At 36.3% G+C, this 25,512-nt stretch overlaps 1 protein-coding gene and 1 long non-coding RNA gene across 4 annotated transcripts in view; one reads left to right on the plus strand and one right to left on the minus strand.

The window, feature by feature from the left end:
• Nucleotides 1-8,142, plus strand: part of LOC139363334 (uncharacterized) — a 36,952-nt gene extending 28,810 nt beyond the window's left edge. Inside the window, exons 2-3 of the long non-coding RNA XR_011623474.1 lie at nucleotides 6,767-6,889; nucleotides 7,708-8,142. This is a non-coding gene — a long non-coding RNA (uncharacterized lncRNA). The remainder of the gene's footprint in view (nucleotides 1-6,766; nucleotides 6,890-7,707) is intronic.
• The window catches only part of LOC105489049 (regulator of G protein signaling 17), a 126,374-nt gene that overhangs the window by 72,584 nt on the left and 28,278 nt on the right, over nucleotides 1-25,512 (minus strand). The gene's annotated exons all lie outside the window — the stretch shown is intronic.

The following is a 25,512-nucleotide window of genomic DNA, read 5'->3' on the forward strand; positions in this document are numbered from 1 at the left end:
ATAATTAGAAAGTTGGGGCAAAAAATAAAAGGAAGAAAATTATCACTGACAACAAAACTAAATTGTAGCTACTTACAATTATGATGAAGTTACACTTACTAATTTTTTTCTCTCATGGATTAATGTTTTTGTCTTCCAAGAAATACCATATATCTGTGAGTTTATATTTGGAGTCTCCAATGTGAGCAAATGACTTACCGTATCTTTTTTTCTGGAGACAGAGACTCGCTCCATCATTCAGGCTGGAGTGCAGTGGCATGATCTCAGCTCAAAGCAACCTCTGCCTCCCGGGTTCAAGCAATTCTCCTGCCTCAGCCTCCCATGCAGCTGGGGTTCCAGGAGCCAGCCACCACGTCTGGCTAATTTTTGTATTTCTAGTGGAGAAGGGGATTCACAATGTTGGCCAGGCTGGTCTCGAACTCCTGACTTCAGGTGATTTGCCCGCCTCGGCCTCCCAAAGTGCTGGGATTACAGGCATGAGCCACTGCGCCCAGCTGACTTACTCTTATCTTTATAGGAAATTTATCATCAGCTTCTGTAAGCCTCTCTACTTTGTGCTTCTATTTGAAAATCGTTTTGGATATTCTGGATGCTTTGCATTTCTGTATACATTTATAGAATCACTTTGTCAATTTCTGCAAAAAGCCTTTTGGGATCTTCATTGAGGTTGAATTAGATTAACTAGGGGAAATTAAAGATCCTAAAAATATTAACTCTACTGGTCCATGAACATGGTATCTCTTCATATATTTATATCTTTTTAAATTTCTCAGTGCTGTTTTATTGTCTTTTCAGAGTTTAGGTCTTGCACATTTTTTCCTTTTAAAAATACTTTATTTCTTATAAAATACAATAGGGTTTATAATGACACATAAGAAACAATATAAACTTACAAACTGCTTTTAAAAGTTGGTGTCATAATTTTATATATTAAAATAATACTTTATTAAAGTGATATCTTGAGTAATCATAAAATTTTCTGGCTCACTTCTCTATAAATTAATGAAGTTAACAAAATTTGTACTTTTAGCAACTTTATTTTCAATCATATAAACGAAAACAATGTCAGGTGCTTTTGGTAAATGGCATTATACATTGTAAAAAGATTTATCTATATATATTTCAGATTTTAAACAATATTATAAATGGTAACATTTACTTCCAATTTCTAGTCATTCATTGCCAGCATACAGAAATACAGTAGGTTTTGGCATCTTAATTTTGTATCCTGATAGCTACATTTACATCTCAACTCCAGTAGTTAAGAAAAAAAAAATCCTCAGGATATTCTACAAAAACCATGTCTTCTATAAATAAAGGCAGCTTTTCTTTTTCCTTTTCTATCTGTATTTCTTTTTCTCACCTTATTACACTGGTTAGAGTATCTAAAACAATGTTGAAAAGAAGTGATAAATTGTCTTTTTGTTGTTGTTTGGTTGGTTGGTTTCTTTTCTTTTCTTTTTTTGTTTGTTTGTTTTTTTTTTTGAGATAGAGTCTTGCTCTGTCACCCAGGCTGGAGTGCAGTGGTCCAATTTGGCTAACTGCAATCTCCGCCTGCCGGGTTCAAGCAATTCTCCTGCCTCAGCCTCCTGAGTAGCTGGGACTACAAGCATATGACCCCACGCCTGGCGAATCTCTGTATTTTTAGTAGAGACGAGGTTTCACCATGTTGTCCAGGCTGGTCTTGAACTCCTGACCACAGGTGATCAGCCTGCCTCTGCCTCCCAAAATGCTGGGATCACAGGCGTGAGCCAAAGCACCCAGCCAACATTCTTGGTTTGTTCTTTATCATAATAAAAAGGAAGCAGATTTCACCAGTGTTGTGGTGTTTGCTACTGATTTGTCATAAATGCTAACAGATTGTGGGAATTCTATTTGTCTTTGCTAATTTCTTTTTAATCACAAATGAATGTTGAATTTTGTAATTTCTTAAATATGTACTGATGTGATCATATGGGCTTTCTTTTTATTCCACTAATACAAGAAATTCTATTAACTGACTTTGAAATCAAACTCATAATCCTGGAATAAACCTTACGTTGTCATAATCGATTAACTTTTCTATATATTGCTGGATATGAATAGCTAATGTATTTCAAAGGATTTTTGTATCTATCAATATGAAGCATATTGATCTGTAGTTTTCTTTTTTAAATTTAATGCTCATACAAGGGCAGTGATGGTCTCATTAAATGAGTTGAAAAGTGTTCCTCCTTTCATTTTCTGAAATACTTTGTGAAGATTCATATTGTTTAATTATTTAAATATTTGAGATAATTAACCAGCTATTTGGACCTTATTTGGGGAGAAGTTTTAAAGTTTTGGATTCCAAACTTAATAGTTACAGAGACATTTAGATTTTTCTGTTTTTTATTTTCATTTAGTTTTTTAGATGGAGTCTTGTTCTGTCGCCAGGCTGGAGTGCAGTGGCGTGGTCTCAGCTCACTGCAACCTCCACCTTCTGGGTGCAAGCGATTCTCCTGCCTCAGCCTCCCAAGTAGCTGGGACTACAGGCACACACCACCATACCCAGCTAATTTTTGTATTTTTAGTAGAGACAGGGTTTCACCATGTTGGCCAGGATGGTCTCCATCTCTTGACCTCGTGATCAGCCCGCCTCGGCCTCCTAAAGTGCTGGGATTACAGGCATATGCCACCGTGCCCAGCCTCTGTTTCTCATTTTGATGTCTTTCAAAAAATTTATTTATGTAAACTGTTCATCATTGGCATAAAGCTGCTGATAGCATTTCTTTATTCTGTCAATAATTATAAGATTTATTGTGCTACCATCCTCTTTTTTTCATTCTTGATATTGGTAATTTCTGTCCCTTCCCCTTCGGTCTCATTAGAGATTTATCAATTTTATTATTATTAGAGTTAACCATCTTTTGTTTTATCAATTCTATTATTTGCTGAATTTTTATGATTTCTAATCTTAAATCATTATGATTATCAATATTGTATTATTATCCATTCTGTTTGCCTGATTTTCATGATTTCTGCATTAAATCATTATTTCATTCTCTCTAATTTGAATTAAAATTTCTTATTATTTTAGCTTATTTTTTCTGAAATTGTAGGTAATTGAGTTCTTTCTTCCTTAATAACATAAGAAGCATCGAATGCTGTAAAATGTCCCCTAAGCACTGCTTTAGCTGCATTATAAAAATTATAATGTTATTTTCATTCAGTTCAAAACATTTTCTCATTTCTCCTGTTTTTTTTTTTTTTTTTTTTTTTTATCCATGATTTGGAAAGGTGTAATTTGACTACTATTTGTTGTATTTTTCAGATATCTTTCTCTTGTTAATTTCTAATTTAATTCCATTTTGGAATAAATATACTGTGTATATTTAAATTTTTACCTTAAATTTAGGTTCTTTAAATTTAAGAATAATTGGTTAATGGCTCAGCATCTATTGTGATATATATCTATATGTACTTTAAAAGAATGTATACTCTGCTGCATTTGGGTGCAGTGTTTTACAAATTTCAATTAGATTGGCTGACAGTGCTATTCACTCTTCTTTATCCTTTCTCTAGCCTTTCTACTTGTTCTACCAATTATTCAGAAAGGAATGTTAAAATCTCCAATTATTATTGTCAATTTTTCTGTTTTTCCTGTCAGTTCTGCTAGTTTCCTTTTTGGATACCTTGAAGTCCTCTTATTGTTTAAATGCACATTTATCATTGTTATGTCTTCTTGATTAAAGTCCTTTTTTTGGCTATATTCTTTATTCTGAACTCCAGATCTCTGATATTCATGTGTTCTTCCAGATTTCTTACGGTTACTGATTTGGCAGTATATCTTTGTTTAGCCTTTTAATCTTTACCTACTTGTACCTTATATTTTAAGTCAGTATTTTTGTAGATAATATATATGGTTGGGTCTTGATAATGTCTAGCTTCTAAGTGAAATGTTTAGACTGTTTGTATTTAAAGTGATTATTGATATGGTTGGTTTTAGTCTACCATCTTGCCATTCATTTTCTATTTGTCTCATCTCCTTCTTTTTTTCCCCTCTGTTTTCTTCCTAGAGCATACTTTCATTTCACATGCCCCCAGTTTCCTGTGCTACTATTGTTTTACATGGTATTTTTACATGTTATTAATCCTACAATACATGTTACTCTTTTTGTTTTAACCAATAAACAAATATTTAAGGAAAAAAAGAAAAAGAAAAAAAGTATTTCATGTTTATCCACATTTTCATTTAGGACAGACTTCACTTCTTTGTGCAGATCTGTTTCTACATGGTATTATTTACTTTGTGGCTGAATAACTTTAATATTTCTTGTATTACAGTTCTGTTTAACACATATTTTCTCAGTTATTGATGACTGGATAAAGTTTTTATTTAGGCTTCAATTTTGAACGATAGACTGGGGAGAATATAAAGATTCCTGGTTGTTTCTTTCAGCACTTTAAAATGTCATTCCATCATCTTCTGGCTTGCACAGTGTTTGGGAGAAGTTTGTAGTCATATTTACTTTTGTTTCTCTATACACTGTGCATGTGTGTGGTTTCTGGCTGTTTTTAAGACTGCTCTTTATTACTGGCTTTTACTTAATAGTGTATATTGGCATGGTTTATCTTGCTTGGAGTTCATTGAACTCTTTGGAACTGTGACTTTACAGAATTCATCAAATTTGGAAAACTGCTGGCAATTCGTTCTTCAAATAAACTTTGTGCACTGCTCCCTTCCAAATTCTGGAATTTCAATTACATATACGTTACACAGCTTGACACTGAGGCTGGGTCAATTTTCATTTCAGTATTTTTTTTTTCCTCTCTGTCTCTTAAGCTGGAAAAATTCTATCACTAAATCTTCAAGTTATCACTAAATCTTCAAATTTTTTTTCCACAATCTAATCTTTTGTTAAGCCCATCCAATGGTTTTATTTGACCGCAGGTATTGAACTTTTACCTATGAGTTTTACTTTGTAATTTTTTTTTGTATCTGCCATTTTCCTTCACATCATGTTCATGTTTTCATTTAAATTCCCAAACATTGTTATAACTGCTATAGCATTTATCTACAAGTTCCATAATCTACTCTCTCTTAAAATTCTGTTTCTCTTGGCTGATATTTCTTCTGGCTAAGAATCATATTTTACTGTGTTTTTGCATGTCTAGTAATCATTCACTGGATACTACGTTAATTTGACATTGTTAGATACATAAATTTTGTTTTCATCTTTTAATGGAAGTTAGACTTAGTCCTGGCAGGCCATTAATCATACCAATCAAGGCCCATATTTTAAGCTTTACTGCACGAGTCTAGAGTAGCCATCACTCCAGGGCCAGTGCAGTCCTACTAGTAGGCCTGACCCCACCAGAGTCCACATTAAATGCTCCAGGTGATTACTTTGGACTCTGTGTCCATTCTGGCTGGAGTCTGAATGGCTTTCTGCCTACTGTAAGCCCTGGGAACCTTCTGGTTTACAGCGCTTCTCTTGTTTTTAGCTTGGCTTTGTAGAATTTCACTTTTACATTTATGGTCTAGTTCTCTGGAAAGACTCAAGAAAACCGTAGGCAGATTTCTGATATTCTTTATCTGAAAAGTTCCCTCCTCTGAAACTCTTCCCTACAAATTCTTGTCACCATCTTCTCCAAGATAAGATTGTATCTCTAATTAAATGTTTATCTGAATTCCAATGGTGAGAAAACATTTGTGTCTTGTTTACAAAGAACACATCATGAGACTATGAAAATTAGTTTTCTTCATTAACTTTCAGGAAACAGAGTAAAGAAAATAGTTATAGTTGTCATAATAGATTTTTAAAAATTCTCTTTTGGCAAAAAGCTGAAACAAACCAAGGTCTATGCCGTTGCCAGATTTACGGAGACAAATATTTTCTAATTTCTTTTTAATTTTTAACTAATGGATCATTTCCTACAGGCAAGCTTGCAGAAGAAAAAGCTGGCAGAGTGGTAAGTCTGTTTTTATGGAAATAAGGTAATTAGTACTAATCTTTGATGGACACAATTCATTAACTTTTGGATAATATTGATGGGGGAGGATAGAAAGAGAAACAAACAAGAAACTGAATCAGTAAATACCACTTTCTGGCTTGGATCTTGGAATTGAAATGCAAGTAAAGTATTGCTACGACATCAATTACATTTAAACACAGGAGCCTTATTCTAACAAAGAAAAATCTGAAATGGCAAACTGATCTTGCTTGAATTTGTTGATGCCACAAATTATACAATGGTATTCTCATTTTGCATAAACAATGTTAGTTTTTGCCGCATGAAAAACTGTGATACAGCTCTATCGATAAAGGGTTTATTTTTGAAGATATACACACACCTATAAAATATGCATAAATATTAAAAATCATTGTAAATCTCATTATGATGAAATAGGAATATTTGCAGTATTGATGCATAACATTCAGGTGTGACAGGTGACCTCAGGCTATCAGCATGCAGTGATGAATAACTCATTGAAATTTTGATGAATGACTAGTTCCTTTATTTAGCAGAAGGAGGAGATGGCCACATTGGGGAGAACTGGTCTTCCGGCATACAAGGCAGTAGAAGGATTTGGTTACTCAAGGATGAGAGTAGCAGAGCTACTACCATCCAGCCTGGAGCTTTATCAATGCAGAACAGAAGCAGATGTGGTGTTTTCTCTACAGTTGCTCCACTTGGATCTCACTCCTGGACGATCAATTATAGAGCCTGTCTTCCCGGCCCTCTTAGAGATCTGGGTGCTACATAAAATCCCTTAATCAATTTGTTTTCTGTTTTATTCTAGAGTGGATTCTAAAACCAACTGACACAGAAATAAAGAGTCAATGGATTTCATTACATGGGGGTCACGAGAGCCAGAGAAGGTCTGGGCTGTTAACAGAGTCATAGGGTGGTGGACTGATTGAAGGTGGGCGAGGGACAGAGGAGAAGGGAGCAAAGGGAGCCACTTGGCTTAAACGACTCATTCTAAAAAGTTGTGAAAGGGAAAGGAACGATAGAGAACAGCTGTAAAAGGCTGCAGGGTCAAGGGAGGAAATTTTATTTTTAAAAATGGAAGTGATTTAAGGTTCCTCAGAAGACTGGAGTACAATCTCAAGGAGAGGTGGACAGACAGCCTTAGTTAGGAGGAGCTGTGCCTCCGTTAATGTAACAGGACGTTTTGTAAGCACTGTCTAGGGAATGGTGTCTTTGTCTCTGGAGTGGACAGAAGTATACACACATTTGCTCTGGAAAAGCCTTAAGTGATGCAAGAACAAGACACTGAGAGATGCCAAAGGAAATTCCAAATAGTGAAAATAGGGCAGTTCCATCTATTAAAGTACTTAGAAAAAGACTTAAAAATCATAGGGATATTATTTTTGAGTACATTTGTATGCTATTTATTTATATTTGTAAATAAGATAACATGTTACAAAAATTTGGATAAAGAAACAAATTGAATGTACAAGTCATAGTTTCAGAATGCTTTAAAACTGTGTTTTAATTTACCCTCAGTCTTCTCTTGTATATGTACTTTTCCATGGTTGTCGTAAGGTATATATGCAAATGGCATAGGACATACTGTTTGTTTTACTTATTATAATCATGTTTCTATCTTGTACAGTATCCATAGTCAACACTTTGATACTATGATATTTAATTTCCATGATTGACTTAGCCTTTTCTCATTGCTAGCCATGGCTATAACTAACATAAATGTAATCATTGCATAAATGTGAATTACAGCTCTGCAAGGGACTTCAGAGATTATCAGATACCACATCCTCCTCATGCAGAGAAGACCAAGAAACAAAGTACTTAAGTGAATTCCATCAGGATAACACTGGAAATGAGCAGCAGGGTCAAAACCACACCGTTGTGCCATAACACGGACAGAGGGCAGGAAACAGAAGTGATGTCACCTGCAATGCTCCAGCTCAGTACTGTTCAAAGTTCTGGTCTGTAAAATGTTTATTACCGCTTCACACTGAGATAAGGGGCTTGCAGAAGAATAAGGGAAGCAGTGCATTAATTTATATTCTGTTGCTGATCAGAGGCTGTCAGTCACCTATCAGGATTGGTCCAAGGATAATACTTTTGAGTAGCACAACTCCGAAAGAAAAATCACAAAATGTCTGACTCTCTCCGTAACGATGAATGGCATTAATAAATATTATTGAAGTTTCATAGCTACATTTCCTTCATTACTCTTCCATTTTGTTCTTTAACAAATCCATTAAGTGTCCAAGAGATTACCCTTTAAAAAATAAAGCCCACGCACCCAGGGTGCAAATATGAAAATGATGGGCTTACCATGCAGATATAAATGGCTTTATTTAGAGAGACTGACACAGGAAACACAACGGTAGAGGGAACAGGCTTCTAACCTGGTCATTTTATTGTCTGACAATTCAGGAAAGTTCTTGGGAGTTCATGGGATCATATTTATCTGTGTATGTCTGAGAGACAGACTTTTGAAAGATAATTACATCCCTCCTAACTCATGGGTTTCAGCTCTCCTGACTACTGCTAAAATAATTGTTTTATAATTCTTTTATAAATTTAACCATCACATGAGTCATGATCATCTGATTCTTGTATTTTTCTGAACAGAAAAAACGAAAAATACTAAAAAAACACAGAATGACATGATGTCATGATTCATCATACTCAATATGAATTGATTTTCGGAACTCATGATACATTTTGATGTAGTGGTTTTAGAAGTATGTTTTATAACTCACGGGCTATCTGAAAGTTCATTCTAAGTATGAGAAAAATTACTATAGTATCACCAGGGTAAAACAAAATACTAGTGATCATTGATTTCATTTTTCACTTTACAAATTGGCCTGTACATACGTTATACTGAAAAGAAACAGTGAAAGATCTCTAGAGGAAGAGGTGATGCCAAAAACACCGTGGTAGATAATAGATTTATAGCCACCTTGCAGGAAACGCTAAGTCCTACAATGTTGCTTCCGGAATAGGTATCTTCTTTTGGTTCCATGTGCTTACACACTATTATTACTACTGTTAATAGCAGCAGGCAAAATTCTAAGCACACAGAATATATTAAATCACTTAACTGTCACAAACACATCAAGAGGTAGGCATTATTATTTAACTAACTCCATCATATAGAGGAGTAAATTAAGATACAGGGAGGTTAATAACATAACTTACCCTAGACTAAACATACACATGTCCCACACGAACCCGGGAGTTCACCATGCAACCTTCTCATTATGACTTAGCTTTCACATTATTATTCATGCAGGAAAAAAATGCTAGCAGTAATATTTATTGACATCAATTAGTAAGTTGGTAGTATAGTTTACACATTTTTTTGGTCTTGTGATCTGATAGTAAAAATCAGTTCATTACATTATCTTTGGATATTTGAATTAAGTAAGTTTTCTCCCATCCTTAAGAAAAATAGAAAAGGCCAGGAACAATGGCTCACATCTGTAATCCCAGCACTCTGGGAGGCTGAAGCGGGCAGATCACCTGAGGTCAGGAGTTTGAGACCAGCCTGGCCAACATGGCGAAACCCCATCTTTATTTAAAAAATTAGCTGGGTGTGGTGGTGCACGCCTGTAATCCCAGCTACTCAGGAGGATGAGGCAGGAGAATCACTTGAACTCAGGAAGCAGAGGTTGCAGTCAGTCAAGATTGTACCACTGCACTCCAGCCTGGGCGACAAGAGCAAGACTCTGTCTCAAAACAAACAAACAAACAAACAAACAAACAGCTGAAAATGTGTACTGGAGGAGATTTAGAAAACACAGATATACATAATGATGAAAAATATTTCACAACCCAGGAATAATGCTAACATTTGTCTGTCTCTCTATCAAATCTATCGAATCTATATCCTTTAATCTTTTATAAATACAAACACACATACTAGCCAGCTGCAAACACATGCTGCCATTCCAAAGGAAAGAAAAGATAACTCAGACGCAGATTTGAGAGCCATGGAAAATCATTTCTAGGCTTTGCCATCTAATCAAGAACTTTCAACATTTGCCCAGTTGGATGTCAGGATTTCTAAGGATCAGTGGCTTTTTTGAGCTTTCCATTTCCCCTTTATGAAATGTTTATAAGCAGTTATCCTTTGTGTGTCTCACCACTGTATGCTGGGTGTGTGGGAGGCAGATAATGTCTCATCTCTTCAGTCTGCAGTGAAGAGAGAGGATACTTAATGAGCTCTAATTAAGAAACTACCCAAGAAGCCTCCTCCATCCCTGGATCTAATTTAAAGAATGAAATTCATGGCTTCCAGCTGGTTATGTAAAGGGAGAAGACTTCTGAGGACCTTGAGCTGGCCCATCATGATCCCTGCCTTCTGGTATTCCACATCAATGTATAATCCTCTTCCCTTTGAATGTGGGTTACATTTACTGACTCACCTCTAAGGAAGAAAATATGACAGAAGTGATGGGATATTGCTTCTGAGGTTAGGTTATTAAAAGAACATGGCTTCTGTTTTGGGCTCCCTCTCTCTTCCATTCCTCACTCTGTCATTTCATGCCAGGGCACAGGTAGCAAGGAACTGATACAGTCCTTGTTGGAGTACCAACAATCAGGGTGGACTAGGGGTCTCCTGCTAACATCCATGTAAGTGAGTTTGGAAGTGAATTTTTCCCTAGTTGAGCCTTGAGATGACTGTTGCCCACAGCGAACACCTTAATTTAAACTTTGTGAGATGCTCTAAGCCAGAAGCACTCAGGTAAACTGTGCCTCAATTCCAGACCCACAGGAACTGTGAGATAACATTTATTGGTTTTGCTGCTAAATTTTGGGGCAATTTGTTATATAACAGTAAATAACTAATACAGATGTTGAGTTTGATATAAGATTGAACCCTTATTTTGTTACTCTGATTAAAGATTTCATATGCATTGAACCTGACCAATTACTCATAAGTTTACAAATAAATGCATACATTTAAATAAAGCACAGTTTTCTTAAATTGCTTTTTTATTTCCAGTATGTCTAATTGTTTCCTTTTCATATGTTTATTTTATAAGCAAGATATGTGGATCTTATAAACTCTGAGGAAATCATTATTCTTATGTTAAAGATTTTTATTTTGTTTTCTCAGGTGTCAGTTCTTCAGCTTGCTGGCATCTCTTTCATGGTACTGGTGGTCTTCCTTCCACTCATCCTGGCATGTGAGATTCCTTGTTTGCCCACGTGCAGATGCTTCTGGTGACTGTGGGGTGCAGAGTGTGACATACTGGAAGTAACTGTGCAGGCAGCTTATTTTGGGGGTATACCCAAAGTAGTTTACTCATTCTATTTCAGATTAGACCTCCCTGAGATAGTACCATGTATTTTTAGCTAGATTGAGTACTTTGGCCTAGGGTAAACACTGCGGCTGCCTGCAGATTATTATAAGGGAAAAAGGAATGAGTAATATTTCAACTATTCGAAATTACTCACCTAATGATTTTCCCAGGAACACACCCTACTTTGTGTATTTGTGACTATGTGTTTGCAGAATCTCAAGAACTGCTCCCACCTATAAGAGGATTTTTTTTCAAACACTGTTTGGACTGTGATTTTTTTCTTGTAGTGTATCTTTTAAGGATGCTTCAAAGTCTCTGATCACAAATGGTACACTTTTTTTGTTCTTTCTGCATTATTGGTATGCATGCATTATGAAACACGTTTTACAAATGTGCATAGGTACATGTGTGTGTGTGTGTATGTGTGTATATATATATCTTAAGAGGTTTGAGTAGGGGGAAGTAAACATATGTGGTTTTTACCAATAGAATCCAATTAATAAAAAACATTTATATTTTTGAAATTAGAACTCTTAAGAGTTCATCTAGAAATAAAGTCCATTTTTGATAAAAATGAAAATACTGGATCTAACCCAACCGTAATACTGATGATTAAGCAGTCGAAATGAACAATTAGGAAGGGGTCCAGTCATTTAGTGAATGCTGCTTCTGCCATCAACACATTAAGGAGACATGGTACTTCAGTCTGTGTGTAAGAAAATGATATTTAGAAAATCTAAGTAGATGTGTCCAAAAAGTGCTATTCTGAAGTTGATAAAGATGACTTGGTAATTTTTTTTTTTCCTAAGGGCAATTAACCACATTCACGATCTGTTTGGACTTAGTTTTTCTCCACTATCGTTGGATATTTTACAAGCTGTTAAATAAAGAGATCTGGTAATAATTTAACTGATTGTAGAGAAAAGAGAAAGATGCATTAAGTTTTTAAAAAAACACCTATACCTATATATGTAATGTAAGTATATATAATTTAAAAAATATTTTTGTAACTTTTATAGCATGCTGGTTAATATGTCTAGATTAAGTCTACCAAATGTGTTATGAATATTTTTTTCATATAAAAGATAAACTGTCAATAAATCTTTTCCAGGCATCAGTGTCTAGTCCACATAATTATTAGCAGACAATTCCCTTGGCAGCAGCATCTTACTCTTGATTAACTGCTTCTCTTAGATTAACTGAAGGATTGAACCATGTATGAATAATCATTTTTTGTTCCCAGTTTAAATTTTCCTTTTCATAACTGCTATGTGCTGTATGATGTTAAGGAAACCGATCAGTTTAGCTAAAAGAAAAATTATTATCAATTTATGAAAAAGGAAAAGTTGGGAAACTGGTAACTTCTTGGTTACTGAAGGTGTTTGCTTCTAAAACAGGGAGATGTAAAAATACAATACCCGACTCCCTTATCTGTGGTTTGACTTTCTGTGGTTTTAGTTACTCAAGGTCAACTGTGGTCCAAAAATATTAAATCAAAAATTCCAGGCGCGGCACGGTAGCTCACATCTGTAATTCAAGAACTTCAGGATGTCGAGGCAGGAGGATCTGCTGGGCCCAGGAGTCTGACATCAGCCTGGGCAAGAGTGAAACCTCATCTCTACTGATTAAAAAAGCCAGCCGTGGCAGCACACCCCTGTAGTTGCAGCTCTCAGGAGACTGAGGCAGGAGGATCACTTGAACCCAGGAGTTGGAGGCTGCAGGGCTGCAGTGAGCTATGATTGAGCCACTGCACTCCAGCCTGGGCAACGAAATGAGGCCCTGTCTCAAAAAAAAAAAAAAAAAAGGAAAGAAAATTGCAGAAATAAACAATGCGTAAGGTTGAAACTGTGCACTGTTCTGAGTAGCATGATTAAATCTCATGCTGTCTACAGCCCAGGACATGAATTATCCCTTTGTCCAGCGTGTCCATGCTGTATGTCCTACCTTCCATCAGTCACGGCTGTTTCGGTAATCAGATTGAAAAAATACAGCACATATAGGGTTCAGTACAAAAACACAGTATATACAGGGTTGTAGGCGTTTCAGGTGTCCACAGGGCTCTTGGAACTAATCCCCTGAGGATAAAGGGACTACTGTACACATTTTCCTCTGGTGGCTTATACCTACAATAAGAACACTTAACAAAGTAAGACCATTCAACAAAACAATTTAAAAATAATAAATCAATGATTTAGGCAAGGATGAAAATATAAATACCAAGTAATGTAAACATTTATATATATTTTAAAGAAAATTTTGGTATTTGCATTTCCTTAATTATATAGCCAGAAAGTTACAAGGGAAAAAGAATTTGGTTTAGAAATAGCATGAACCTGGGACAGATTCCCACTCATTAATCTTACTTCAGAATGATATTCACATGTTGCTGCTGCCTAGGAAAACAATCTAAAGGCACAATTGATTCTAAAATACATTCCCCTGGTTTCTTGAGATGTTGCATTCCACTCTTGAACATGAAGATAATGGCTAGTTTGGGGAACTGTCTTACAAGATTTTGCTAAGTGTAAATACATGAATATTTTTAAGAAAACGTCTTCATTATTGGCTGTTGAGCTAAAAATCTCCATAACTACATATTATGCATACAAGATATGACACTTAACATCCATACTTTAAAGATTCCTTTTTCTTTTTTTTTGAGACGGAATCTCGCTCTGTCACCCAGGCTGGAGTACAGTGGCACAATCCTGGCTCACTCTATCTCCTGGGTTCAAGGGATTCTCCTGCCTCAGCCTCCTGAGCAGCTGAGATTACAGGTGTGCGCCACTACACACGGCTAATTTTTGTATTTTTTGTAGAGACAGGGTTCCTCCATGTTACCCAGGCTGGTCTCGGACTCCTGACCTCAAGTGATCTGTCTGCCTTGGCCTCCCAAAGTGCTAGGATAACAGGCATGAGCCACTGTGCCCAGCCGGCATACTTTAAAGATTCTAATGAAAGTACTTGACCTTAAAATATTATTTCTGTTTAATCATATTCTGTAAATCTGGGGAAATGAAAAACAAGAATCTCAATTTTTAATCAATATTTGACCAGACACATCTTTAGATCAAGCCACGAGCTTTTTAGATAAAATAGAAAAAAATTCCCACTTTTGGGAAAACTAGTAGAAATGTGATGTCCAGATTCAGCTGGATGTATCTCAAGATCGACATTTACCACTGTATTTACTACCACCTGAAAATCTTAAGCCAACCATTAAAAAAATTGCAAAAGATCACGGACTTACTTTTTGAATTTTTGTCTTTTAAAAATATAGACATAATTCATCTTCTTTAAACCCACCTACACAAGTCCTGTGTTCAAATTTTATGGAAAACTGTTCACTTTGGGCACTTCTTTGCCTGTATAAAATGCTGTCATGTTGATATATCTAAACACTAAGGTACAAATTTATACGATTTTGAAGGAAGCAGTTGAAGACTCAGGTAACATTGCTTTAGGACAAGTCAAAAGAGAGTTTGCTCTTTGGCTTTTGACACTGAAGTTTCTTACTAACATGTTTTATGAAGCTCTCTCTAGGAAACTATAGTTTTATGGTATCAGTTTTCTAAAGCAACTCCCTTTTAGTTAATGTGGTTGTTTTGTCACAGCATGCCTTTGTCTCCACCCGCCTCCAGTCCCATCTTTACTCATTCTGCCTTTTGGATAAAACATGTACAATTATATATGGCTTGGTGGAGAATGGGCTTGGGATGCCACACAACTAAAGTGGCACACTTAAAAAATACCTCTCGGCTACAGAGTCAAATAAGACTTGGAAATGCTAGAGGTCAGAACATTGCTCACAAATTATCCTGGTTCAATTTAGCCTGTGAATGTTTTGGAATTATACAAACAGTGTCTGATGACTCATATAACTTGTACCTTAAGTGCATTTTGCTGTTGTGCATCCTTTCAGTCCAGCTACCCCCTGAGGAACAAAGTGTTACAGAAGCAGTTACGGTTTCAATTTCCCTCTATGATTCGCTTTCATCTGAAAACCAGTGAAAGGTGGGGGGAAATGGACTGACTAACTCCTGGCATTATCAGGGCTTCACAATACTAAATTTCCACTCTCCCTCTATCAGGGAAGAGAGTCCTAACAAAGACTACAAATATTTAAAGAAACCAGACAACATAAAGATGCTACTTAGGAAATATTATTATCAATAATTAATTAGTCTTCCAACCAAGTACTATGTACTTGAAACATTCTTTTTTTTTAAAGATATCACATATCTAGTGTCTCATTTGATTCTAATTTTGAATAGTTAATACAATAGAGATTTGCATTAATAGCTATCTAATGGCTATAAAAGCAATGGCTATTTTTATGGTATGTTCATGCTATCTACAGGCAGATGAACTACATTTTAGATTATCAATCTGATCTGATTTTCTCTGTATCTCTGAAACTCATGGTTCTCCAAGGATGACTTCTCACTGGTACCCAGTGTGATGACCCTTTTTGTAAGTCAATGCAATATTTGTGACTCTAGTCTTGGTTTGGTTCATCTTTCTTTTTTCCACTAGGAAAATGTTCACTTTATCTTCCACAAGCTTCTTCAGTACCAGGCAAGGGACCCAACTCCTGATGATGATCATTTCTTGCCGTACTTTAAGGATGAGGACTAAATAAGGGGAAAAGTGGTGAGAATACTGGAACACATTTGGGGCAGGTTCCTAAGGGGGAGGATAAATCGTACACACACTTTACAGAATCCACATAGTCAAAGAGAACAGAAAGGCACCCAGAATGGCACCACCTACTCAACACAATCTTGACTTAGTAGATAAGGGGATTAATTTCCATTTGAAGCTTTCTGGAGACTCAAAGTGCTCTAGTGAAAAGATCATTGATCTTGCAGTCAGGGGACTTGGACTTCAGCCCTACCTATACTAAACCCCTGGGTAATCTTTGACAGGTCACTTAAATTTACTCAGCCTTAGTTTTCCCAACTGTGATATAGGGATGAATTCTCTAGTACCCCACAGGATTGTTCTCAGGCCCAAATGTCACAATGTATATGAAAGTGCATTATATAAATATGATTATGTAATATCTGCTATCATCAATGGAGGAGGCTTTCTGTATGTACTATTCCAAAATATATTACACACATCCATGACTTAAGGTAGGTATACTTAACTTTTTTTTTTTTTTAGACTGAGTCTTATTCTGTCACCCAGGGTGGAGTGCAGTGGTATGATCTTGGCTCACTGCAACCTCTGCCTCCTGGGTTCAAGCGATTCTCATGCCTCACTCTCCTGGGTAGCTGGGACCACAGGCACATGCCACCATGCCCGGCTAATTTTGGGTTTTTTTGTTTTGTTTTGTTTTGTTTTTTAGTAGATACGGGGTTTTGCTATGTTGGCCAGGATGGGTTTGAACTCCTGGGCTCAAGCAATCCACTCACCGCGGCCTCCCGAAGTGCAAGGATTACAGGCGTGAGCCATCATGCTCAGTGGCTTACTGAACTTTTTTTTTCTTTTTTTTTTTTTGAGACGGAGTCTCGCTCTGCCGCCCAGGCTGGAGTGCAGTGGTGCGATCTCTGCTCACTGCAAGCTCCGCCTCCCGAGTTCACGCCGTTCTCCTGCTTCAGCCTCCCGAGTAGCTGGGACTACAGGCGCCCGCCACCACGCCCGGCTAATTTTGAACTTTTTAAATGACATGCATTTAAAGTTGATAATTAGATAATACAATAATATTGATAATTAAGTCAAATTATAGATAACTTCTCATCCTTGTACCTTTGCTTTTCTCTACCTAATTTCCATGTTTTCATTTTGATACTTTTTGAAAATCAAATAAGAAAACTCAGAACACTCTACAGTTTTAAGAAGGTTGACTCAGGATTACTAGGAAAAAGATCGGCTTCAACATAATGATTTTAATTTTTTGTCAGGCTTTTCCTTTGGTGTTTTGAGATATTCTCGATATGTCAGTAATCTGAAAATTACACAATCAGTCAATGGGAGAAAGAATGGCAGGTGGTCTCAGAATAACTTTTTGACCCTCTTTCTTTCTTCTCCCTTCCTCATTTACACATGGGCACATACCTTGATGGAGGGCTTTTATACCTTCTTTCAAAGAGTATAACCAGTTTTATCAATGAAAGCTCTACAAATAATTTCTGAATCAGAATGTTTAATTTTTAAACATTTTAAATCACTTTTTATAATTACTACATTCACAACGTAATTGTGAATTGAATTTTGTGGTTAACATAATCTTCATACATAAAAGAAGGTAAATATTTGTCTCCAAAAATAAAAATATTAATAATGATGCAGAATCTCAGATATATCCATTAAGAGTTTAATATGGTTTGCTTAGTATGTGTTTATGGGAATTTTTGAAAGAGTCATGTTTTTAAGAAAATAATTTGGGAAAAATAGAAATTTAAGTGGCTCATTTTTTGTGGTTAGATTAGTATTTATGAAATTTGGTTTTGTTTATCTCTCAGCAAATCATTAAGAGATCCAGAGTAACAGAAAGAGAAAACCATTATGTTTCATAATGAAATATTCTTGGATATTGAAGATAGTCTATTAAAACATTTAAGTGGTATATCTTTGTCACCATGTAATAGATATGTTTTAAAAACCGAAGTGGCAAAAAAGAACATAACATGAATAAAACAGGAGAAACATTTTGAAATAGTATTGTTATGGTCACAATTTAAAATATTTCTACACTGTGTTCTGGAAAAATGCACAATTGAAAAAATAAATTTTGAAGTTAAATACTAGGTGTATTAACTCTACAAAGATGTACCCACTTAATAACTGAATCTGTGATATAGCAGGCTTTGGGATAATAGATACCTTATTTTATAGATATAAAATTGAATTTTGAAAACTACTTCACGTGATTCTCTAAAGTATTTAAAGAGGAAAGATATCAAACTGGTTACCAGAATGCTGGATCTGCAATTTTATTGGCCAATTATGAAAAGTGATCTAATTATACATATTATTCATATTTGTTGAGGCATAAAAGCATGTATAAATCTCCGTAAAGGAAGGCACTTAATTCTTTAGAGTCTATAGTAATATTTATAGCTTGATTTGCAAAACATTACAAATGATACTTAGGATCCAAATTGTTTTCATCTCTTAAAATTCAAAGCAGCTTCAGCTTTCTGAAACACACAGTTTGTCTGTAGTGTTATAATACACATCCAAGTAACATGGTAGGCACCTTCTGTGTTCTAGATATGTATTAGGTCTAAGAAATGTAAGGAAAAATGATAAGCAGGAGTCTTCAAGGAGCCAATAGTCTTGTGGGAATACAGATTGGGGTAGAAATCTCATAATCTGGGTAGAAATAATCTACAAGATAAATAGCTTTGACAGAGCTTTGAACAAGATGCTACTGGAACTCAGAGGAAGGCTAGAGTGGCTTCTCCAAGTCATGATGTTTCAGCTGGCTGCTAAGAATGAGGGAAGGAGGGTCAGCAGGCCTGACAGATGGAAGATACATCATCTGCAAGGGCATAATGTTAGCCAAGACTAGTAAGTGCTGAGGAAAAGTGGAGTTCAATGTGGCTGAGGTCTGGCTCTGTCGCTAACTTGCTGTGCAATATAGAAATGTTATTTAGCCTCTCTGGGTTGTTTCCTCATTTAAAACAATAAAACCTATCCTCACTGAGGGTTTTGTGATGCATGTAAAATGCTTGGCAAAGTGTTTACTCCAGACTTAAATGCTCAGTAAGCATGAGTGGCTGCAGACTGGAGATTCCGAGTGTCAGTTTGTGTTCATTTCCTTACCACATTAAGCTGGCCATTTAATCTCTTTGGGCTTCCTTTTCACTTTTCTGTAACAGGCGAGTGATCAAACTAGATGTTGATCTCAAGTCCCTTCCAACTCGAAGACTGTCATAGCTATATGATCATTGCCACATAAGTAAAAATTCACATTAAAATGTAAAATATGTAAAATTTAGGAAATTTTTTCTATGAGGAATACTGTACATTATAGCATTTTAACATATCAAGTTTGATGAATAATAGGGTCATAGAACTGGCTTTTAAGTCTTCAGGTTGGATGATCCATTCAAAACTGAACACCTCTAACTTTCATTTCTATTTCAGGTAAATTTACTTTTTTTTGAAAGATTTCAGAAAGATGATAGAGAGCATCTGAAAAACATGGCCCAAGGTGGACTCTGTCCCTTCTTCATACCAGGGCCTATTCTTCTAGATAAAATAACACTGATGATAGGGGAAGCATCAAGAACCTGTTTGTTTTCTGGCTGTTTCAACTCAATATCTTGTTGGTTTGCGACTTCAGAACAAAATGTAATAGCTTAACAGGAACTTTGATTTATTTGTTCCTTAAATCATGGAAAAAATAAACTAGCCAGCAATTATTTGTGGCTTTTAATAAAATACGTTTTGTAATTGCATGAAACAATTATCAAATATTTCTTATGAGCAAAAGCTAGGAAAAATGACCTATGGATGTAAATTTTGATCCCAAATATTTTCTCTCCTTTAATTCAATGGTTATTGAACAACCATTATGTGCATGGTAGGGCTTAGTAATTTTTTCTTTTTTTTTTTTTTTGGAGACAGAATCTCATTCTGCTGCCCAGGGTGGAGTGCAGTGGCACGATCTCAGCTCACTGCAACCTCTGCCTCCTAGGCTCAAGCAGTTCTCCTGCCGCAGCCTCCCACAATAGTAATTTATAAATGATTTTTTAAAAAGAAAACTTCAGCACCCAGGAATGAGAGGACATTAAGGGACTAAAGAACAGTAATTTCATGAATTTTAGGTCCTTGTGGAGCCAAAGGATCCTTGGAAGCCTGGGCGCACGATGTGCATTGGGGTCAAAGACGTGGGCAACACTGAGATTCTGGAGGTGTTGTAGAAGGAATTCATGCCTCAGTCTAAGGAGGTATGACATGGGAGTGAATGTCTAGCATACTGTGGAGGACAAGATCACTAGGAAAGAGAAGGTCAAGAAACTCGAGGAGAGATCTCTGAAGTGATTAGAAAGAGGAGGAAGGTTGTGAGAGTGACAGTATGCCTGGAGTGAAGACTGGTGAAAATTAGGGTGAGTGACACAGTAGTACGTAAATGATGGCAATAATGAGTGGTACAGGGTGACACAATCTGATGATGTGGGGTTCAAATTTGAAGATTTTAAGGGAGCCCTTGCAAATGATAGTTTTTCACCCCTTTCTACCACTGTCCAATAGGTGGAATAAGTAATTCTTCTCACTCATCATTGCCTCTTTTCTGCCTCTTGGATAGTGGTAGAAACGGGTGAAAAACTATCACTTCCAACAGCTGCCAGGGACGTAATGACTTAATGGAAGAGTCAGGTTTCTTAGATCGAGAAAGTAAAAGGAGTATCCAGAAAAGAGGGTGGATATACAGTGATTTCCGCTGCTGCTGAAGACCTATCAGGAATTAGGGAGGACTGGATTACAGGAACAAAAGAGGGAAATATAGAGTCTTTCAGGTATTGGAGTATGGATGAGGGGGTGACCTTAGTCAAGAGGAGTTCCTGTAGTGACTTATATAAGGGGAGAGAAAGTAAACATTTCCATGATGACCAACTAATATCTTTAATGATGACATATCAGGAACCACTGCTTTTAGAATTCTCACTTAAATTTGTTTTTGAAAAATTTATTTCAGATTTTAATACTTTCCACTCCTAAAACTGAATATGCATTCAACATATTTATTGGTTCTAAAATGTTATAAAATATCTGCTTTTGTTTGGCACTTTGCTTTTCTCCTTCTTATATCATTATTGTATTTTTCATGCAGTGATTTCTGTGGTCTCATCTCTCCATGAGGTGAAGTCCTGCGCTTCTTTGCTTCTCTCCATGAATTATAAACCTAAGGGACAGGCAATTGAGAGGAAGCACAAAGAGTTCAAAGTAAACAGGGTTTAATCAATGTATCAGATACTGGGTGGCAACTCTGTTTGAAAAGTCAAAGTCAAGTGAAAATGTGGGGTTGTCTGCCACATAAGGGGAGCTCAAAAATCAGATTTTTAATAAAGTTGCTTCCAATAAGAACACTATCATTCTATTATCTTAACAGAATAAACCTGAATCTGAAATTGACATTATAAACCAGAAAATTAGCCAGAACTACACCTGGTGCATTGATGGAGTAAAAGAGAAGGAACCAACAAAAATACTGGAGCAGAAGATTGTTGGGGTCAATGTTAAGTGATCATTTATATTGATTTGCTTGGAGATGTTCATGGTGCATCTCTTGGTCCCCCCCAAAAAATGTTTCCAATGCCCCTTTTCACTTTCTAAAATGAAATTGACTTGGATGATGAATTATCTGATCACTCTAGATACAGTGGATTGAAAAATGAAAATGAACACACCAGTAAGATACACATACACAAATACACATGGCATTTAGCTGAAATAAAAGTGTAATCGACTCACTCTGCATACACTTTTAAAATGAAAGCATGACTTCCTTGCCTTACCTTCTCTTTTTCTCCTAGCAAGAGAGTTTAGAGAAAAGTGACTTTGTCTCTTTATTTTTAACATTTACTACTTATTGATTTATATTTAGATAACTTGAGGACTTTTAATTAATCTTTATATGAAGATTTAGTGGAGAATATTTGGGCTAAATTTTAAATATCTCTGTACAGACAATGAAGTTCAAATAAGTATTACCCTGACTTAACTTGAATTATTTTTTTACCCTGCTATAATTAGAGAAGCGTAAGTGAGACAAACCCTTTTCTAAAATATATTCAGAAAAAAAATTGCTGTATCTGTCCTAGAAGAAGTGTGCATTCTGCCCATATCAAGTTTCTCCCTTGCTGGAATCTAAGTGATTTTGTATTTCACAAGTGGCTTTGTGAAGAACAATATAAAAGCATTTGGGTAGAAAAAAAGATGTCAGGATTTGTAATTAGAAGTCCTGTATTTGTTTCTGGTTGCACCACTCATTAGTTCAATAACTAAGCGTAAGCAGATTACCTAAATTCTCTATACTTCAGTTTCCTTATCTGTACAATTATTATTCCACAAGTAGAAAAAGTACTTTTCAGAGTGGGTGAAGATCAAATAAGAAAATATGTATGAAAGGGCTTATCACAGCACCTGGCACCCAGTCCCTCAAATGTCACGTAGTGACTCTACTTCCAGTTTCTGTTTCAATCTAGAGCCTGTTATATGAGAACTACTTTTAATAATGATATTTGCAAGGTGCTACTAGTTCCCAAATCAAGGGCTATATTTAGTACATTATCCTTGATAGGGCAGAAAGGGAAATTAATACATTTTCAATTTGACAATAATTTTTCCTAAGAAATTAAAGAAGCCTTAGTTAATTAAAGAAGCCTTAATTAACCTGGCAGACCATTTACCTAGAGGCTACACACCCTGAGCATTCCGATTAACCAAAATTTTATGAGGCTAATATCAGGCAATTTATGTGATTAAAGACAAAATTACTTTTATTTATGTGCATATACTGCCACATTTTTCTTGTTTACATCATATATTTTTTGTAAGAGGCAATAATAAACTCCTATTCGTCACACAGTTTATCTGTTCTTTCTTCTAGAAACTTGTTACTTCTCCTAGATACTTGTTTATATCCTGACATAATTCTCCATATCAACCTTTGACTAGAATCAAATGTTAGAACTGGAATTAGAATTCATACAGCAAAACGCTAGTTATCCCAATTTGATCATTATACATTGTATACACATATTATCAAACTATCACTTTATATCCTATACATATGTAAAATTATTACCCATCACCTAAAAAGAAAAAGAAAAAGAAAAAAAAGGAATGGAAACAATAGTTTAAATGCCAATATTGCTAGAAGTCTTCCTTTTACCTAACTTACTCCTTACAGGAACGTTCCTAGAGGAACATCTACCAGGTAAATGTTCTCTGCATTTTAGAAGTTGTTAAATCAAGTTTAGCCTACAGCAGCCCCTTAAATATTTTAAATTTGGCTTAAAGGTTTCCCTGGACATCATGAACTATAACCTAAATGAAGGTGTAAACAGACTGTAACCCACTCTTGTGCCAGTCACTGAGTTTTGGCCAAAGGTGGTCAACTGTTCAAACCATGTTCAAAAAAGGCAAATGCCAAGCTGTACCCAATCCGGCTGTTTCTGCCACTCACTTCTGTTTTCTGAGCATCACTTTCCTTTTTCTGTCCATAAATAATCTTCTAATATGTGGCTGTACTGGAGTCTCTCTGAGCCTATTCAGGCTCGGAGGCTACCAGATTCACGAATCATTTTTTGCTCAAACTCGGTTAAACTTAATTTGGCTACGGTATCTCTTTTAACAAAATGAAATTTGAGTTTTGAAAAATTTAAGTAATTTGTCCATGTTCCAAGCAATGCAATAAAAATTTGAACCTAGTGTGTCAGATTTCAAAGACCATGAACACTCTACTCTGTACAGTTGAACCTTGAACAACATGGATTTGAACTGCGGAGTCTACTTACACGCAGTTTTCTTTTTCCAACCAAACGTGACCTGCAAGTACAGTATTCACAGGATGCAAAACTGCATAGTATAAGGAGCACTGACTTTTCCCATAGGTGGGTTTTGCAGGGCCAACTGGGGACTTGAGTGTACATGGATTTGGTTATCCTCGGGAGGTCATGGAACCAATCCCCCATGGAAACCAAGGGAAGACTGCATCTATTAGTGATCATATTGTATGCTATCGATTTAAAAGTGATGGCAGATGTCATGTCTATATACAGAAGAATTCCTTCATAAAATGGAACTGGAGACTGGCAGGGTTGGCCTTAGCAGTTAACAGTATATGCTACTGTTGGTGACTACATATGTGGTGATATGTTTGGCTCTGCGTTCCCACCCAAATCTCATCTGGAACGGTAATCCTCACGTGTTGAGGGAAGGGTCTGGTGGGAGGTGACTGAATCATGGAAGCAGACTTCCTCCTTGCTGTTCTTGGGACAGTGAGTGAGTTCTCGTGAGATCTGGTTGTTTGAAAGTATGTGGTACTTGCCCCTTCACTCTCTCTTTCTCCTGCCACCAAGAGGAAACATACCTTGTTTCCCCTTCACCTTCTGCCATGATTATAAGTGTCCTGAGACCCCCCAAGTCGTGCTTCCTGTTAAGTCTGCAGAACTGTGAGTCAATTAAACATTTCTTCACAAATTACCTAACCTCAGGTAGCTATTTACAGTAGTGTGAAAATGGACTAATACAGGTGGTTATGAATTGGTACCTACCAACAAGGTATCAAATCCATTGTTTGGCATTTCTGCCATCAATGCAACGATCTGCCTTTGTACTCAAAGGTGTTTTGCTTCTGCACAGTCTTCTATTAAGGGAAATGATAAGCCTCATCACTTAACTCAGTACTAACAGTTGGACCCCAGATGATGCTCCAAGAGAGTCTGATGGGACACCGGCAGGGAGGATAGGAAATAGAACATGACAGAGACACACTTTGTCTCTAGTTTTTCTTTAGGGGTAAAACAGGCAAAATTAACACATCTTACCTGTCAAGTAAAATTACAAGAATAACGTGTATGTATGTATGTGAACCTGTGTGAAAATTCAGACAGAGTAGTTCCAGAGTTGTCACATTCTTATTGATGCGATTTGGACTATGCAGGAGCAAGCCAATCAATTATACTGGAACTCTATATATGATACATATCTTTACTAGTAATACAAAAAGCGTCTGATATGGTTTGGCTCTGTGTCCCCACTCAAATCTCATCTGGAACTATAATCCCCTCGTGTTGAGGGAGGGACCTGGTGAGCGGTGATTGGATCATGGGGGCGGTTTCCCCCATGCCGTTCTCATGAGAGTGAGTAACACTGTCAACGTCACACAGATGGTCCCTTAGAGTTCCTCCAGCCCCTCTCTACATGTGGAGGAATCTAATCACAGTTGTCACCTGAGGTCTGGCCCTATGTGGGCAGATCCTCGAATGTTTTCCTTTTCTGAATATTACTTTCTTTCAAATGCTAATAAGGGTTAGGCCCAAAGCATTTTGTTGTCCCCTTCAAATAAAGTACAATGCAAACATTAGGCATTCCATGTTCATTCTGTATGTGTCTCGTTTTACACATTCTATCCTAAAATATTTATTTTTAGTCACTGCCCTGATACTCAGTGGCTGGCAGTTAGTAGACTCTCAGCCATAACTGCTGAATGAATAAAATGAATTCTACAAGCTTTTGCTATTGAAAAGTATTATAGAGGTATACTACATCTATCTTAGAATTTTTGTAG

Source organism: Macaca nemestrina, chromosome 5 (genome assembly GCF_043159975.1).
Source record: "Macaca nemestrina isolate mMacNem1 chromosome 5, mMacNem.hap1, whole genome shotgun sequence".
NCBI classification, from domain to species: Eukaryota; Metazoa; Chordata; class Mammalia; order Primates; family Cercopithecidae; genus Macaca; species Macaca nemestrina.